We start from the raw sequence: 19766 nt of genomic DNA on the forward strand, positions 1-19766 counted from the left end.
TTGAACCGTGATCCTCAAATCTCAACTTCCAAGTAACTAGGATTATAGTTGTGAGCCACCAGCACCAGACACTATATATATTCTTGTACAAGTTTTAGACATGTGTTTTAATTTTTCTTGAATACTTAGTAATAAGATCACTGGGTCATATGGTAAATATGCATTAACATTTATAAGAAATTGCCAAACTATTTTTCAAAGAGGTTGAATTTTTTTGTGTGTCCCAGCAATAAATGAAGGTACTAGTTGTATATGTGTGTGTGTGTGTGTGTGTGTGTGTGTGTGAAGGGTTAAAGTTTTGAGGCAGTGACCACTTGTTGCTTGTTTAAACTAAACCTAAGATCAGTAAATTCTGTCTAGCAGAGCAACACGTGGTAGTAATCCAAACACCTGGTTGGTTGTGTGCCTTTATAAGCCCTGCAAATCTTTAGCTCGAGGCTGTCTTCCTAGGCTCCGCTGTGTCGGAGTGTAGGACAAGGCCTGAGCTGCAGCCTGTCTAAATAAAACCTTAAAACAGCTGTAAAGTCTCACTCTCGGTGGTCTTCTTGGTGGGGGTCCTGCGACCTGGGCACAACGTGTGTGTGTGTGTGTGTGTGTGTGTGTGTGTGTGTGTTTGCCAGTCCTGGGGCTTGAACTCTGAGTCTGGGCACTGTCCCTGAGCTGCTTTTGCTCAAGGCTAGCACTCCACCCCTGGAGTCACAGTACCACTTCTGGCTTTTTCTGCTTATGTGGTACTGAGGAATTGAACCCAGGGCTTCATGCATGCTAGGCAAACCTTCTACCACTAAGCCACATTCCCAGCCCCAACTAGTTGTTTTGTAATCTTCAACAACACTTGATATTTTCAGTCATGTTAATTTTAGTCATTTTGAGTGGATGTGTAGTGATACTTGATAATGGATTTTTTTTTGTTAAATTTGGTCATAATGGGGTTTGAATTTAGTATTTCCACTCCCTGAACCATGCATCTTGCCCTTTCTGCTCTAATTGTTTTTGGATAGTGTTTACTAGAGAGGTGAAGATATGAGGGTCGCGGTTCTAGGCTGGCTTGGGCAAAAGTGTAAGACCCTATCTGACAACTAAAAGCAAATGGGCTGAGACATGGCTCAAGTTGTAGGCACTAAGTCCCATCCCCAGTACTGCCAAAAAGGAGCTAAAAATTTAATTTGAAGACACGTACTTTATAAATTTCACACTTAATTTCGTAGTTAATGATTTTATATATCCTAACTAGGCCATATTTCTATAACATAAATTATAAAGGAACTTAATTTTACAATTAGAATTGACTTTTATACAAGGTATGGGTCAAAATTAAACATTTTCTATTGGGCCAGGTGCCGGTGGCTCACTCAAGAGACTGAGATTTGAAGATCAAGGTTAAAAGCCAGCCAGGGTAGGAAAGTTCATGAGACTCTTTTCTCCAATTAACCATTAGAAAACTGGACGTGGAGCTGTGGCTCGAAGCTGTAGGGTGCTAGTCTTAAGCAAAACAGCTCAGGGACAGTGCCCAGGCCCTGAGTTCAAGCCCCATAACTGACAAAAAACAAAATTTCTATTGGAAAGTGAATGGATTTTTGGTGAATTATCCCAGCACCACTGTTGAAAACACAATCCTTTATTCTGACAGATGTTGAAAATCAATTAACTACACATGTGAGGGTCATCTGTATTTGAATTGTTGATTCTATTCCATTGTTAAACTAAAATTAGGTGGTCTTAGAAACAAGATGCATTCTCTTAGTTCTTTTAAAAATTGTTTTATCTTCATATTTTAAATTTCTATATAACTTTTAGAATCTGCTTTTTTAATTTGTACATTAACTCTGATGGGATTTTCACTAGGATTGTGTTGAATCTATAGAAAATTAGGAGAGAAATGTTATAATATTCAGATTTTGGATCCATTGTATGATTTATCTCTCCATTTCTTAAACTTTGTAATTTCTCCTACTGATGTTTTAATATTCAATGTATATAACTTGCACATATTTTGCTAGTTATTCCTAAGAATTTCATGTTTTATAATGTGCTTGTAAATGGTATTACTTTTCAATTTCAATTTCCAACTGCTCATGCTATTACATGATTTTAAATAAATCATGTAAGTCATCAAATTCGTTGGCCTAATGTTTTCCTAATTATAATTTTAATATTTAATCTGTAGTGATAATTAGTGTTGATATTTATTTAAACCTTTCTTTTCCTGGTGATATGGATCAAACTCAGGGCACATGCTAAGTGAGCACTCTACACTGAGGATTTTTTCCCCTAACCTTTCTTTCTTTTATTGGATAGATCTGGCTAAATGCCTATAAATGTGATTAAAATTTTCAGAGAACTAGCTTTATTTTCATGAATTTTCTGTGTTCTACCTAATTGGTTTCTGTTCTTTATCATTACTTTTTCCTGCTGATTTGGATTTCACTCAGTCATCTTTTCTTAGTTTTTAATGTAGAAATTTACTGATCAGACTCTTCTTTTGAAATGCAAGTATTTAATGCTTTAAGTTTCCCTCCACCTACTGATTTAACAGCATCCTACAAATTTTGACATGTTGCATTTTTATCTAGATTACATTCCAAATCATTCTCTTAAGATTTTTTAGCTCAAGGGTTACCAAGAAATTACTGGCTTAGTTTCCAAATCATTGGAAAATTTCCAAATGTCTTTTTACTTTTGATTTCTTATTTAATTGTAATTTGTCCAGAGTGTACGTTGAATGATTTTAAGCCTTTTGTATTTTCAGATTTGTCTTAATAATCCAAAATATAGTCTATTTGCACACTATAAGAAATACTCTGATTCTTCTGATTAGAATAATCTATCAATGAAATTTCTATGTTATTGCAGGTACTTCTTTTTTTGTACTTATTTTTATCAAATAGTAAATGAACATTTTGAAGCTTTCATATTCTGTAGTCAATTTTGTCTATTTTTCTTTTTCTCTCAGCTATCCTTCATTTGTATTTAAAATTTTTATTTATTTATTTGCCAGTCCTGGGGCTTGAACTCAATGCTTGGGCACTGTCCCTGAGCTTCTTTTGCTCAAAGCTAGCACTCTACCACTTGAACCACAGCAACACGCCTGGCCTTTTCTGTGTATGTGGTACTGAGGAATGGAACCCAGGACTTCATGCATGCTAGGCAATCACTCCATCACTAAGCTACATTCCCAACCCCCTTCATATGTATTTTGAAATTTTTGTTATAAAATAAATTTAGATTTCTTCTGTATTCTTGATGAATGAACTCCTTTATATATAATGCTTCTCCTTGCTTCCTTCCCTCCCTCCCTCCAACCCTCTCTTTTTTCCTTCCTCTTCTCTGCCTCCCCATTCCTCCTTCTCTCCCTTCTTCTTACGCTTTTGCTCTTAAGGCCTGGGCCTTAAACTCAGTGCCTAGGAGCTGCCCCTGAGTGTTTTGCTCAAGACTAGCGCTCTACAACTTGAGCCACATCTCTACTTTTGGCTTTTTTTGGTGGTTAATTGGAGATAAGAGGCTCACAGACTTTTTCTGCCCAGACTTGCCTTGAACTGTGATTCTCAGATCTCAGGCTCCTGAGTAGCTAGGATTTATAGACATGAGCATTGGCACCAGGCTTAACGATTCTCTTTCTCTCTAGAAATTATTCTTTGTTCTGAAGACTATCTTGTCTGACATTCATTTATTGTCTCCAGCTTCTTTTTGATTACATATTATTCATGTGGTTAGATTTATATTTACCATCCTGCAAATTGTTTTCTACTGTCCTCCCTTTTCTGTGTTTATTTTCTTTTCCAGTATTTGTTTGAAGTTATGATGATTTGTTCTTGTATTATTACACTGAAGCTTGAACTTGGGAGGAGGTGTGCCTTGCATTTGTTTGGTAAATAATAGATACTTGAACCATGCTTCAGTACAGAAATTACTGTTGTGTATTTTTGTTAGATCTGTTTTGTCTCTATTGGCTTATTAGTTACATGTATATATTTTAGTTTTTGAAGTTATATGTATTTTTTAAGTTGTTGGTTTTTTATTTCACAATATGCAACTTTATTTAACTCTTTATACACTTAAACTTCAAATAATGTTATTTTAAAAGTTTCAGATAATTATTTTTATTAGTATAAGGTAATTATATAAAGGGGTTTATTGTATTTCCTTACTTGTCTATATGTGCTTTTATAAAATTTGCCTCTATGACTCTTTATTATCTTCCCATTCTATCAAATAATATTAAATATTCTTTGTTTGCATGCTCTCATATCTTTTATGCCATTGTTTCTCATTTACATGTTTAAGTCTATAATACATAATTCCTATTTTTGTTTTAAATGGTTGATAATATTTTAGCAAGAGTAAAATTAGGAGAAAATTAATATTTACTGTTTTGTTTTGCTGTCTTAGGATTCTTTAGTTCTTTATATCCATTTACTCGTAAATTCTTTTACCTGAAAGCTATTTTTTTTAGCATTCTTATAGTGTATTAGTGCTGTCATGGATTGGCTGATTTTCTTTGAAAAAGTGCTTATTTCATCACCATTTAAAAAAGATTTTTACTGGGTACATAATTCTATGTTAACTTTCCCCCCCTTTCTGTGAATAAACAATATAATTTCTGTTGTCTTCTGGCTTTCATAATTTTTGGTGAAAGCTTATCATGTAATTAAAAAAAATTATGATTTAATGACTTTTTTTGTCATTATTTATGTGGCACTGAGGAACTGAATCTAGGGCCTCATGTATGCTAGGCAAGCACTCTACCACTAAGCCACATTCCCAGCCATCTTATCTTCTTTATTACATAATGTATCTGATTTCGCCAGATGTGATCTAGTTTTTGATTGTTGCTTTCAAGAAATCTGCCACTGTAAGAAGTGTATGAGCTTCTGTTTTTAGTTTATTAATTTTGTCTCTTCTCAGAGCTTCTTGGTTCTTTGGATTAATCTTGGAAATTTTATGGCTAGAATGTCTTTAAATAGGTTTCTGCCTTATTCTTTCTTCCTTTGATGTCTTCAGTTATTTCTATTTCATATTGCTGCACAATATTTTAGATCCTCTCTTTTTCTCTTATACCTTGTTTGAAAGTTTCTTCTTCTTCAAGGTCACTGGTTCTTTTTTTAGCTGATAAATCCATTAAGGATTATTTTATCTCTGATGTAATGTTTTATTTCCAGAATTTCCATTTGTCTTTTAAAGATTTTTTATTTTGATATTTCTTCTGTTTCCGGAGTTCATCTTTCCCATTAGGTTTTTTTTTTTCTCATCAGTCATGGGGCTTGAACTCTGGGCCTGGGTGCTGTCCCTCAGCTCTTCAGCTCAAGGTGAGTGCTCTACCACTTGAGCCACAGTGCCACTTCCAGTTTTCTGGTGGTTAATTGGAGATAGATAAGTCTCACAGCCTTTCCTGCCCTGGCTGGCTTTGAACTGCAGTTCCCAGATCTCAGCCTCCTGAGTAGCTAGAATTACAGACATGAGCTACAGGCATCTGACCCCCACTAGTTTTTTAAGCAAATTGATTACAACTATTTAAGCATTACGTCGTTATAGAAATTCAACATCTGAGTCAACATCTAATCATTCTGGTTCTGTTAAGTATTTTATCTCTTAAGTATTTTATGTGTGTGTGTGTGTGTGTGTGCGCACCAGTCTTCAGTCTTGAACTCAGGACCTAGTGCTGTTCTTGAGCTCAAGACTATTGCTCTACCACTTGAACCACGGCTCCACTTCCAGCTTTTTCGGTATTTAATTGGACATAACAGTCTCCTGGACTTTCCTGCCTAAGATGGTTTTGAACTGTGGTCCTCAGATCTCAGCCTTCTGAGTAGCTAGGATTACAGATGTGAGTCTGCTTTTATCTTGAAAAATACAGTCCCATGCTTTCTGTGATGCTTATAATTTTTTGTTGGATGTTACACTATGTGTAGAATGGTAGAGACAAGTAAATCTGAAGTGGGTACACTTGCAGTTCTGTTGGTCTGATGGAGGCCTGAGACAATGTAGTCTGTAGTTTTGTTGGGCTCCTTGTTTCTTATACGTTGTGGATGTCTGCTTCCTCTGTGGTGAGCTACTGCAATCTTATGCTCCAGTCAGGGTGCTGGAGGGTTTTCTTAGCATATGTGCTCTATTGACAGCTTTTAGCAAGCCCTTATGATCTGATAGACTTAAACTTTATAAACTAAATTAAGTTTTTCCATATTGTCAGGGTGGAAACAATATTCTCTTGTGTTTTTCTGCATCTTAAGTAGAAGCAGAACTACACTTAATATTTTTTAATATCCCTGTTTTTCTGTATAAATTATTTCTATGCAAGTAAGACTTTTGGCTAATGCTGGAAACAGATAAAATGGAGTTCAGACACAAATGGTTTTGAATCCCAGTTCTCCCAATTTTCTTGTTATTAACTTTACTAGCTATGCCAGCGAATTATTTAACTCATCAGTTTCTTTATTTGGAAGGTTGGGATGGAAAGAAATAATACCTGATGCACAGAAGTACAGGGCATGATTAATATGGGGTGGCCATGGGTTCAATCCCCAGCACGGAAACAGACAAAGAAAAACTCTATAGTAGGTCATTATTATCAGATTTGAATTTTATGTGAGCAAGCCTGCAGACAGATTAGAAGATACCCTATAGGGAGAGAAACCAGATATTGAAAGACCAGTTAGGAAATAAATCCAGTTTATATGCTAGTCATGGGGATGCATTTAGCAAGGATTATGCAAAATCAAGTCTCCTCCTGGGGTCTCATGTATTTGCTACTCCAGCATCCTATGTCCCTCCCTTCTTCATTAACTTATGTTCATTGGAGTTCCATATAACCTTACAATTATTTGTTTGGATGTCTATTAAATGTGAATCATTGAGAGATGGACCACATTTGGCTCTCATATCTCTAGTGCTCCATATAGTACTCAAAATACAGGCATCAAGATCATTGAATTAGGCTCAGTAGGAAAGTTCATCTCTTCTCTTTCTTACAACTATTGCTACTGTTCAAGTTGTTCATATTTGAATGTATGGCTATTGAGACATTTCCCTCTCCAGTAGTTATGTCAAGCTGTCAGATTATGGCAAAAGCCTGGATTTTCTGGTAATTTCCCCCTATCTGTTTATTATTCTGTAGGGAGAAGCAAAAGTTAGTTCAGAGCTAGTCAGGAAATGTTTTGAGGACCCAAGACTCAGTCAAACAGCTAGAAGAGTTTGTCACTGATTTGTTCAGGACTTTTATTTATGAGACCCCTGAGATGCTTTTCTTGATTTAGGGCTATATGTACTATATGTACATTGACTATATGTACATCATTAACTAATGGGTTACCAGAGGGACTGACCTTAGTTTTCTTTTCCCTCCTCATAGGAAACCTGTGTTGAGTGTGCTTTTTGACTTATTGGGTTTATCAGCTTCTAGCCCTATGCCAGCTCTGCAAATGTCCTTACTTAGCAACGTTTAAAAAATATATCCCACCCAGTTCTGTTCAGCAAGAGGGCTGTTTTTGTTTAAAGGAATTTCCTTGATAAATCTTGAGGGAGAGGGAGAGGGGAAGGTGAGAGAAAGAAGGAGTTTAAAGGGAGACATGAGAGAGGGGGAAAGGTAAGCAGGGTGGGGAGGAAGAGTGTAGGAGAGAGAAGAAAGAGAAGGAGGGGAGAGGGAGGAAGAGAACAGAGAGAGAGAGAAGGAGAAGAGGAGAGACGAAGAAAGGAAACAGGAAAGAGACACAAATCTCGAGTGAAGGGTTGGAATATTGGTCTGTGACACCTACAGGAAATAAATGATCTGAAACAACCTCACTTTTGTGATTTTTTTTCCTTAAAGACAAGATTTAAAAAAAAAGAGACAGATTAGCTTCAAATTCAGGCATTTTCTGCCTCAGCCTCCTGAATGCTGGGATTACACCATACCTAGCTCAATTTAATTCCTCATGACGCTTCCTCACGGTCTCCTATCTTATCAATAACATTACCACCTTCATAGCATACTGAGAGAGAAGCTTGAAAAACAAACATAAGAGTTGCAAACAAGCATTCGAACAAAAACTTGTACCCAAATGTTCATAGTAACACTGTTGACAACAGCCAAAAGGCAGAAACAAAACATCAGCAAATGGACAAATGGAGGAACAGATATGGTACACAGCAGTATTATGTAGCCTTTGCAAGAGAAACTACCATTGCGTGCCACAACATGCCTGAACCTTGAAAACACAATGCTAAGGAAAGAAGCCAGACACAAAAGGTCACAAATATTACCATTGTATTTATGTTGGACAGACAAACCCAGTGGGTGATGCTAGGTGTCTGTTAATGGCTATACTTATGGCTATAGGATATCTGTTTTTGGATAAGAAATATTGAAACTAGTTAGTAGTGTTGCTTTTACAACATGAAATATATACTTAATGTCACTGATTTAAACCCTTTACAAGGGTCAAAATGATAAACAATGTTGTTGTTGTTTTTTGTCACAATTAAAAATATAACCCTGCAGGGTCTGAGTGCTGAATGTGCATAGGCTAGAGCAGGAAGCCAGGGCACATGAGACAGTGTGAGATTCATGAGGGGAAGTCAATGGCGAGGCCATCTAGAGAGAATGCACAGATTTTGACTTAGCCCATGCCACTGGAATTTGGGCAAAGGTTAACCAGATTTCTTAACAGGCTGGAGGGACTCAAAGACAAGAGAACAGGACAAAACATTTTTGGGAGGTTTGAAAATGCAAACAATGTCTGAATAATGGGTGACACAGTGTGTGCAAATATTTACAGACTCTCAGATCAGCTTTATATTGTTAAAATGATTGTGTGTGTGTGTGTGTGTGTGTGTGTGTGTATGTGTGTGTGTGTGTGTGTGTGTGTGTGTGTGTGTGTGTGTGTGAGCATGCGCAGGTCTTGAGGCTTGATCTTGGAGCCTGGGTACTGCCCCTGAGATTATTTTTTTTTTCAGGGCTAGCACTGAATTGCTTGAGCCACCAGATCCACATCTGGCTTTTTTTTGTTGATTAATTGGAGATAAGAGTCTCATGGACTTTCCTGCCTGGGCTGCCTTCAAACTGGTGCTCGGATTTTAGTTAGGGTTCCAGGAGTGAGCCACTCACTGGTGCCTGGCTAAAATGTGTGAGTGATCACTTGATTTACTAACCATTATCATTTCTGTTCATGGCTTATGTCTGTTTAATGATACACTTCTCAAGTCATTGTTCAGTTTTGTTGAGTATGGAAACACAGTCTTTTTATATTGTAGGCAATTTGTTGACTTTATTTTTCTTTCTTTCCTCTGGAATGAAAACTCCTTGATCTCCTTGGCCTTTAGTTGTGAGGAATTAGGCTCTTTTTCAGTATAAATTATATGAGACTTCTGACAACTGAGGGATGAATTTTACCTACGTGAGGTCAGTTAGCCAACAGGATAGATCACAGCTGTATTGTTCACTTTACTAATGCCATTCCTACTGGATATCTAGTTCAAAGACCTCTGTGGAAATCTTCTCAGTAAAAGTTAGCTCTATTTTCCATGTTAATATTGACTTTGAAATTCAGCAAAACAGTTCAAAGTACAGTGTGTATAATTTTTCAACCACGCTGGAAACACTAGATAATGATACTGCCAAATCTTAAAATAGAGCTTGTTTGGCTAGTAAGAACCATTAAAAAGAAAGCTTCAACTACATAATTTACCATCTACAATTTATCTTAAAAATAATTCATGTGCTTATTATTGGTTCCAGAATGAATCTCAGCAAGGGCACATTTAAGAGGACATTTTATGAAGACCACACAGCCCAGTGACCTCTCCAAACCCATCCTTAAAACCCTGAAAAGCCACCTTGCCATGGATGCAGACAGGTCAGCTCTGGTCCTACTTGGCTATTGAGGACTGCCATATTTAGGCCATTTCGCCCTTACATCCTGAACTTCCAATGGATAATGTGACAGTAGTGGTCAGGAAAAAGAAAGACCAAGATAGGTGTCATCTATTTCAGTTTGACTTGGCAATGGATGTATTCAGGAGATGAAATGTGAAAGTCATAGTGTGGGGAATGGCCCTGGAGTCTATGCATTTATTCAGTCCTCTCTGACCTGCTCTTTCTCCTTCTGTCATTCCATCTTTCTGAGACTTTTAAAAAAAAATCGTATCAAAGTATCATGCTAGGCCACAAGATGTGAAGAAGTTTCAGGTTAGTTGATACCTCCTGGCATCAATAAGTTAGTAAGTCTGTATATTTAGCTGTATTATTTAGCTTCGGTAGTAGGCATAGTGGTGTGTGTGTGTGTGTGTGTGTGCGTGTGCACGCGTGCATATACATGTGTGTGCACACACCAGTCCTAGGGCTTGAACTTAGGACCTTGGCTTTGTTCCTGATCTTCTCTTTACTCAAGTCTTGAGCTATACCCCTTAGGCCACAGTTCTACTTCGGGCTTATTTTTGGTAGTTTAGTGGAAATAAGAGTTTCACAGACTTTCTTGCTCAGGGTAGCTTCAAATTATGTCCCTCAGATCTCAGCCTACTGCATAGCTAGGATTACAGGCATGAGCAAATGGCATCCAGCTTTGTAGTAGGCATTGTTAAGATGGTATGATGGAGAGAGAAACTTAGAAATAATACATCAACAATATCATGCCTGAAGAAACATGATTTTCTCCAATGTAATGTTTTGATACTTCCAAGATTTCCAAATAACCATAACAAATCAGATTCTAAGCTTAGGGGACTAAGATTTTCCTAGTCTCATAAGCCATCCCAAATCCTCAGCTTAGCCTGGGATGTAGTTCCGTAGTTGAGTGCTTGCTCAGTATGCAAAGGCTTTGAATTCTATATCTAGCACCACAAAACCAAAAATAATGTCCCAGGCTTAAGAAAAACACAAGGTTAGTGGTTAAGGCCAGCAGTGTGCCTAGGACATGAGCACGTCAAGTCATGTTTGCTAAAAAGTAATTTTTTTTTTTGGGTCTGGTTGTGGAGCCTGAACTCTGGGCCTGGGCACTGTCCCTCAGCTCTTCAGCTCAAGGCTTGCACTCTACCACTTGAGCCACAGAGCCACTTCCAGCTTTTTTTCTGCTTATGTGGTGCTGAGGAATCGAACCCAGGGCCTCATGCATGCAAGGCAAGCGCTCTACCACTAAGCCACCTTCCCAGCCCAAAAAGTAAAATTTTTTTGAGCAATAAGAGTTTATGGCAAAAGCAAAAAGCTACTCACGAAAGCAAGTAGGGACCTGGAAGCTAGCTATTCATAAAAAAATGTAAGGACAGTAACAATTCTGATAGCAAACCTTGAACAGCATGGGATGCATTGCAGTGCTTGGAGAGGAGGCCAGATTGCCGATTACTTTCTTTGGCTGTAGATTGGTCCAGAGGTGTAGTCAGTAGCCAACCAAATTCAAGCTCCAGTGGCTCATGCCTGTAATTCTAGCTACTCAAGGACTGAGATCTGAGGATCATAGTGGAAGCCAGTCTGGCTGGGAAAAGTATATGAGATGCTATCTTCAATTAACCAGCAAAAAAAATCCAGAAATAGAGCTTGTGGCTCAAGTGATAGAGTGCCAGCCTTGAGCAAAAAGCTATGGAACAGCACTCAGGCCCTGAGTTCAATCCTCTGTATTGGTGTGTATGCACCCCCCGCTCCCACACAAGACACAGTAATAATCTGAAGAAAGAGCCGCCAGTTAAAGGTTCTAGCTAATGTTTTTATCAGTGACTTTTGTGACCCAGCTACTGGGCATGTTCGAATTACATTGGCAGACAAAACACAAGTCATAAATATGGAGAAACTGATAGGAATATGGAGGCTACAGAGACATGCTCATGACATTGGGGATGGGAATGAGGAACACTGGCAAAGCAATTCCAAAATGGAAAAGCCAGATCTAAGGTATTCCCCCATAAACTATGTCTGCAGTTACCATTTGATTCCTGTTCCAGCACTGAGGAGTCTTAAGGTTACACTGGAAGAAATGACCATTCCCAAAATATGTCATTGCAACTGAATTGGACCCTGGCTGATGATTGGTTTAACAGTGCCATTCTTTTGCTAGCCTAATGATCAGATTCTCAGACTGAATACAATATTGCTGCTTCCCTGTGAGAATTCACAGAAATGCGAATTACAGGCTTACGGAGGACTCAGGAGCAGCATGGTAGTCAGGATTCCTGAGTATGGAAAATAGCTCAGTCCTGAGAGATCCACTGGATGTTGTGATTTGAACAGTGCAGAATTTTCTTCTCTCCTGCCTGAGCCAATACTTCACTGAATCAAACCAATTTTCCATCAGTGGCAGGTTCAGCCATAATGATGGGTTTTTGTTGTTGTTGTTGTTCCGATTGCCTCCGAATAGTACTCTATTTTGATCTGCTATTAATGTCCTTCTTCCTGGACTCCTTGTCCTCAAACTCCCTTAGGGAAAAAGTTTATTTTTTCAGTTAAAACCCACCATTCACCTTGTGGGCTGAGATTGTCCCATCTCAGCTTTTAGGTTGAAGGACTGCTCTTGCTCAATCACCAATAGCCAGAGTGGTAGGTCATGTGTTCCAGAGTCTGGTAGGATAGCAGGGTTGGTATGAGGGCTGTCTCCAGAAAGTCCCAGACAAGTGGTTTGAACTCCAAGGTCATTGTGAATGGAAGACATTTAGCCATAGTCTCCTGCCCAGGATAGGATGGAGTATTCATACAAAGAATCAATAGTGGCCATGATGTCAGACTCCATTCTCCTTTTATTCATAGCCAAGCACAGAGTTAACACATCACTCATCTTCCAGTTCATCTCTTATCTTCTGACCAGATAGCTCAAAAGCTGCTTAGTGGACAAGTAGCTAGTAGAGGGAAGTGTTTGGAATCAGTCCTGGCCTCTAATGCCGGCGTGTGTGTGTGTGTGTGTGTGTGTGTGTGTGTGTGTGTGTGTGTGTGTGTGTGTGTGTGTGTGTGTGTGTGTGTGTGTGTGTGTGTGTGTGTGTGTGTGTGTGTGTGTGTGTGTGTGTGTGTGTGTGTGTGTGTGTGTTGGAACTGGGACTTGAACTTGGGGCCTCAATCTCTCATGTGGCTTTTTTGCTCAATGCTGGTGCTCTATCACTTGAACCACACCTATACTTCTAGCTTTTTGCTGGTTATTGGACATAGGAGTCTCTTAGACTTTTTGGCCTAGGTTAGCTTTGAACCGTGATCCTCAGATCTTAGCCTTCTGAGAAGCTCAGGGGTGAGCCACCAGCATCTGGGTCATTTTTTTTTAATACTAGAGATGCTATTGAAGATCTCTCTATGACTTGTTTCTCCTCATTTGTACACCAGTATGAGGACCTGCCTCATCAAGTTGTGAAGCTGGAGGTGGATATTGTGTAAGATGAGAGATTTCTTCATACAGTGCAAATCATCGTCTGCCCCTTGATGCCCTGTGTGTCACTGGGCAAGTTCTCAATCCTGCCTGTTCTTGTGGTCATAATTGGAGCCTCCTAGTAGGGCTTAGGGTGTCACTTACCTTGTCTAGTCTACTTCCTGTGAATCTGTTGTCCTTTGACATGGTCTTGGTATCTTCCAGCCACCTGGTCCTCATCCTTCACAGAAGGAAGACAGCCCCTTCCATTATGTCCGGTTATTTTGAGAAGAGTACATGTGGTCACATGGTTTCCTTCCCCACCCCCCCCAACCCCCACCCCCGCACCTTGCTGCCTTGGAACAGACAGTTGCCACTAATGGCTTGGGCTTTAGTGGCAATTCTTTTTACCCAAGCACCTCATCTTTCCAGACACCTCTAGAGATTTCCTACAGGATTTAATCTCTTCATCACTTCATGATTTTCTCCTCAAGTGGCTTGGCTCCTACCTTTGTCCATTACCCATGCCAAACCTAAGTTCTGAGCACAAATAGAACTCTCTGTGTTGCTCAGGAAAATCTGAAGGGCACACAGTATAGGCAGCAGAGGCAGAGGCTGGCTGATCTGTTCTCAGGACAGCCTGGAAACATCACAATTTCAGCTCCCAAGAAGCTTACCTCTGCCCTCCTGCAATCTAACAACCCCAGGACACATATGTAAGGTGCTTGGTTACTTCTTGGCACACATGGAATACTCACCAAATATGTGCTACACTTCAAGGCTGCATTGAAATTAATTGTGCTCTCAATATAGCACGCTCAGTCACATTCTCTCTTCTTCCCTTCCTTGTGTAGTGTTACATCCAGAATAGGTGTATATGTATCTCTTTCTCTTACACACACACACACACACACACACACACACACACACAAACAGTTCTCTGTTAGTTGATGATCATACTGTTTACAAGACTTTTAGGTTGTCTACATTCAGGTTTTTCTTGCTTTAAAAACCAGTTACTTATGAAGGTATCATGTGGAAGACATTAATCATTTATTCTTTGTGTGTATGTAGCATATGCCCTTATATGTATGTAACTAATAACCTTTTACAGAAACCTATAACTTATTAAGAGTAAGAAGAACAAATTCCAGATGTCCCTTGTTCTGTTCCATGTACCCAAGTACTGTAGCCACTAAAACCGAGATGCTGAGGCCTGCCATGGCCTGAGCACAGTAGCCCATCACGGGCCACTTCCATAGATACGTGGGGGCTCCAGACAAAATATCACACAGGCAAAAGTCAGGCAGGACCCAGCCTGAAGCTGATGTTTCTTGTGCTGTTAAAGCCTTGAGAGCATCCTACTCCTGACAGAATTGTGTGCTTCCCATTTGGAGGATGCTAGTGGTTTGTGTATATAAGACCTAGTTATTGCAGGACTAAACATATGGCTCCCCTGTGACCCAGCAATCTCACTCCTTGGCATTGACTCAAATAAAGCAAGGCCACACTAAAGCTACCAGCACAACTATGTTCATTGCAGCATTATGTACCATAGCTAAGGTATGCAAACCAACCCAAATGCCCCTCAATAGATGAATAGATCAAGAAAATGTGGCATATAAACACAACAAAATTCTATGCTTCCATCAGAAAGAATGACATTGCCCTTCTTGTAAGGAAATGGAAAGACTTGGAAAAAATCATATTAACTGAAGTAAGCCAGACCAAAAGAAACATAGTCTCCATGTTTTCCCTCATCAGTAATAATTAATATATGTCTAGGACAGTCCTAGCAGAGGATCACAATAGCTCAATAGTTATGTACATATGACCATACAAAATGATCCTAATTAAAATGAACTCCAAGATATGGAAACAAGAGGGTTTTTTTGGTTTTGTTTTTTGTTTTTGTCAGTCATGGGGCTTGAATGCTGTCCCTGCTCTCTTCAGCTCAAGGTGAGCACTCTATCACTTGAGCCACAGTGCCACTTCTGGTTTTCTGGTGGTTAGAGATAAGAGTCTCATGAAGACTTTCCTGCCCAGGCTGTACAGGGTCTTGAATTCTGGGCTTCATGCTCTCTCTTAGCATTCTTATACTTGAGCCATGCCTCCAACACAGCTTTTTTTTGCTGGTTAATTGGAGATGAAGTTTGAGGACATTTCTGCCTAGGTGGTCTTCAAACCATGACCTTCCAGGACTCAAGAAGCTTCTGGGATTACAGGCATGTGCCACCGGTGCCTCGCTTTAAAAACAAGACATGAAGTCAATGTATACAGAGAGGATGACATGGCCTACATCACGTGAAGTGATGCTTTAGTTCCCTAACAAGTGCATGTAGGGATACCCATAGGAAGGGTCAACTCAGCTAGGGTATTTCTAAGGAATTGGGAAAGGCTTGTAAGTTTGCTTGTCCCTGGACATCTGTTTTCTGGAGGCATCTTTGGCAAATCTATCTACCCATGAAGTTCTCTGTTGATGTGAACAGTGAGGTGTGTGCGGGAGGTGGAGGAATGAAGGAAAATATTCCGAGAAGGGCCACTTGCCTGCAAGGACAAAAGTGCCTTTGATGTGGGAACTTATTTTTACTTTTGGGAAAATATCCTCCTTTTCACCAGCTTCAGATTCAAAGTGACTTGCTTTTTTTTCACCTTTGCATTGATTTCCTCCTACACAGAAGCAGTTGATTAGAAACCTGAGCATCAGGCCCTCTGGAGCCACAGGTTTGTCTCTGGGTTGGATCCATTCTGTCAGGGTCAGGGTCAATGCTACTGAATATTTCCCTGAATTCAAGGGCCCCCAGTGCCAGGGCTTAGAAGACTGAATCTTGGTCTTTGTTGAGAGTTTGGAGCTGTCTCTTGATGTTGTATCAGGATTCACTCTGTGCCAAGGCAGATGCATGGGGTGTGGATGTTGTCGTCAAGAGAAAGGTGACAGCTGGCAGGCATTGCCCACGTGTGGGCCACGTGTGGGGTGAGGGTGATCAGATTCTATGCTGTGTCAGGCAGGAGGCAGAGCAAGTCACAGACGACATCTGAAGATGGAGGGAATCCTTTCCTCCCTCCCTGTGAGAACAGCTCGGGACTATTTGGAACCCTTTGTGGGACTCAGAGAGCAGATACTTCAATGGCTGCCTCCATGGAGGCTGGTGAGGGAGGCTGGCCTTCCTCGCTGGAGGAATATGCTCGTGTATTTGCAGGGGGCCCTTCTGGCCCCAACTTGGAGCCGCTGGAGAGAGGAGCAGAGGGGGATGGGTAATGTACCATGCCATCTGCAGACCTGCCCCTGACTACAGTATCACAGTGAGGTCTTCGTGGCTTTATCAGGAGTCTGATATAACTGCAGAGTCCACATGGGGCAGTAGCAAAGAAGGGGCTCTTGGATTCTTGGAAGGATCACCCTAAGGGGACCAACTCCCTTTGGGGCAGTAAGAATATCTGTGAGGCACAGTTGGTGGTTGCCTGAGAGCATGGCCAAGGTCATTGTGTATAGAGCTACAGGTGCAGGACCTGCCTCTAACCCAGGAAAGTGATGTGCAATGTGTAACCACCACCTCTAAGCTCAGAGTTATTCCGCCTTTAGAAGTGAAGGAGATTGGGTGGCTGCTCAAGGCAACACAGCTAGTAGGAGATGAGGCTGGGGTTTGATTTAGGCACTGTGGCTCCCACTATGGAACTGCATGATGGTGCGCATTACTGTTGGGTGATGCCGGGGATGGAATCCAGGGCATTGTGCATATTAGGCAAGTGCTCTTGTCACTTAAATTAGTCCCAGTCCCTAATATATAGATTTTTAAATCTCAACATTAGCATTACCATTGAGGTAATGAATGCTCACTTAATTTTTCACAAATGGCAAAAATACAGCAAAATAACATGTTTATCTATAAAATACTTTATAGTATATATATATATATATATATATATATATATATATATATATACTATATATATGACAACTTCAGTGGCGAAATGTCTGAACCTCAGAGATAGCTGAGAGTAGATGACAAATCACATGACTCTAATTTGAGACTTTTAAGTCAAGGAGACCAAAGAAGGAAAATTTCAAGAAGGAAGTAGACAACGCTGCTCAGTGCTGCAAAGAGATAAATTAAGAACTTTCATGATTTCATCAGTTGCAATTAGATGTAGTGAGCTAAAATCATTTTTTCCTTTTGTAGCAGAAGAGCATGTTTTCTAATACATGGTACTAAATTTATAACATATGAAAGATACTGAAGTGTCTCTAGATCTCTCAGGTACTTTGTTCTCTTTCTACAAAGCAAATAACACTATTACTTTATTATGGACCCAACTGAGATACTCTACATTCATAATAAAGACATTTACTTTCCTTCTCTTCCTTTCTTCCCTTCCTTCCTCACATATGAAATCATTCTACATGCAGTGTTCTATGCCATTTTTTTTTTGAAAATTAATTTAAGAACACACCTGTTGCAGACCATTCCAAAATTTTCCAGCAAGAGTCTCTTCATTAACAGGGTTATTTCATGGGATGGAGGTGTTATAGTTATGGTTTGAGCTGACACTAAAAAACCAGCAATAGCTTTGTCTTTCCTTGGGGGATGGATGTCTGGAGCAAATGTTTAAAAAGTATTTGTTAGAATGATTGAATGAGGGCACATGGTTATATTGGATTTTCGAGGTACAGTCAACAAATGATCGTTTGTGACTAGAATTTGCTCCATCTAACATCTAACATTTCATCATTTTTTCTTGTGTGTGTATATGAGTGCATGTTGCATGCACACATGCATGCTCATGTATGCCAGTACTGGGGCTTGAACTCAGGGCCTGTGCTCTTGGCTTGGCTTTTTTTTTTTTTGCTCAAAATGGCACTCTACCACCTTGAACCATGCCTCATGCAATTGCTGATTCTTAATTGCTGATTCATAACTAAGTCATAATACAAGCTTGTAAGTCAGATTTTGTGAGTCTGATTGGACTCCTAGAATATTAATGAAGTACTTGATTGCAGGGCACTTGAACATCATCTAATCCAAGTTTATTTTTTTTCTGAAATATTTTTTCTTCTAGACATGATTTTTCTTTTGGCAGTACTGGGGTTTGAATTTGGCTCTGTGTGGTGCTCTGGCCACACTCCCAGCCATTGTTAACCTTTGTTGCTTTTCAAATAGGGTTTGGGCTGCCCTAGATGAGAACCGCCTCTTCATGAGTTCCATTTAGTGTGAAAGTGGTGCACCACAGTGTCCAGCTGTTGAGATGGGGTTGTATTTTTAAGCTGAGGGTTGGCCTCAAGCTGCAATGTCTCTGATCTTGGAGTCCTTGGTAGCAGGATTACAGCTGTGAGGCACTAGTGTCCAGCTCAAGACTTATTCTTTTACAAACAGAAATCTTCCAAAATACCTTGAGTCAAAAAAGGAATTTTTGGCCAGTGGCTCATACCTGTAATCCTAGCTACTCAGGAGACTGAGATCTGAGGACTGCAGTTCGAAGCCAGCCCAGGCTGGAAGGTCCCTGAGACTCTTAATTCCAATAAACTAATTAAAAAAAAAAACCTGGAAGTGGCACTGTGGCTCAAGTGGAAGAGCGCTAGTCTAGGGACAGAAGCTTAGGGACAGTGCCCAGGCCCAGAATTCAAGTCCCAGGACAGGTTAAAAAAAAAAAAAAAAGGAATTTTGTGACATAATTGGCAAGGAGAGTGACAACTAAGTCTATCTTGTTCTGGAAAGATTTAGGTCACAAAATATTTAAGAGAATTTTGTTTACAAAAATAATTTCAGTGCAGAGATGTGGCTCAGCTGTTTATTGCCTACCTGGCTAACTTTTGGATCATTAAAGTGAAAGCAGGAAAAAGTTCATAAGCTTAGTTTCAAATAAGTATCTCAAACATCTCAGACATAGAGTTTTCAATTTGTAGGAGTTGAGTTTGAGCCTTAAGAAAAAAATCAAATGAGACTGTTAGTACATTTAGAAATAAGTGAAAAATTACCAGGGCATAAATCAATTTATTATTATTATAAAGCTGCTATACAGAGGGGTGATAGTTACATAAGTCTGGTAAAGAGTACATTTCCTTTTGGACAATGTCACCCCTTCCCTCACTCTCTCCCAGTTATTCCCCCCATCCCCTCCACAAGTTATATAGTTCTTTTTCCACATAGTGTCTAGTGAGTATCACTGATGGCATTTGTTCATCCTCTGTCTCTCCATTTCTATGTTGAGCCTTTCTTATGTCTTCTATATCTTTAAAATCTTCAGCTGGATGCTAGTGGCTCATGCCTGTAATCCTAGCTACTTAGGAGGCTGAGATCTGAGGATCATGGTTTGAAGCCAGCCCAGGCAGGAAAGTCTGTGAGGCTCTTATTTCCAATTAAACTATTCAGAAAAAGCTGGAAGTGGTGCTATGGCTCAAGTGGTAGAGCACTAGCCTTAGCAAAAGAAGCTCAGGGACAGCACCCAGGCCCTGAGTTCAAGCCTGGCAATCCATCAATCAATCCT

Source organism: Dipodomys spectabilis, unplaced genomic scaffold (genome assembly GCF_019054845.1).
Source record: "Dipodomys spectabilis isolate Male_0828 unplaced genomic scaffold, ASM1905484v1 ptg000038l, whole genome shotgun sequence".
Classification (NCBI taxonomy): Eukaryota; Metazoa; Chordata; class Mammalia; order Rodentia; family Heteromyidae; genus Dipodomys; species Dipodomys spectabilis.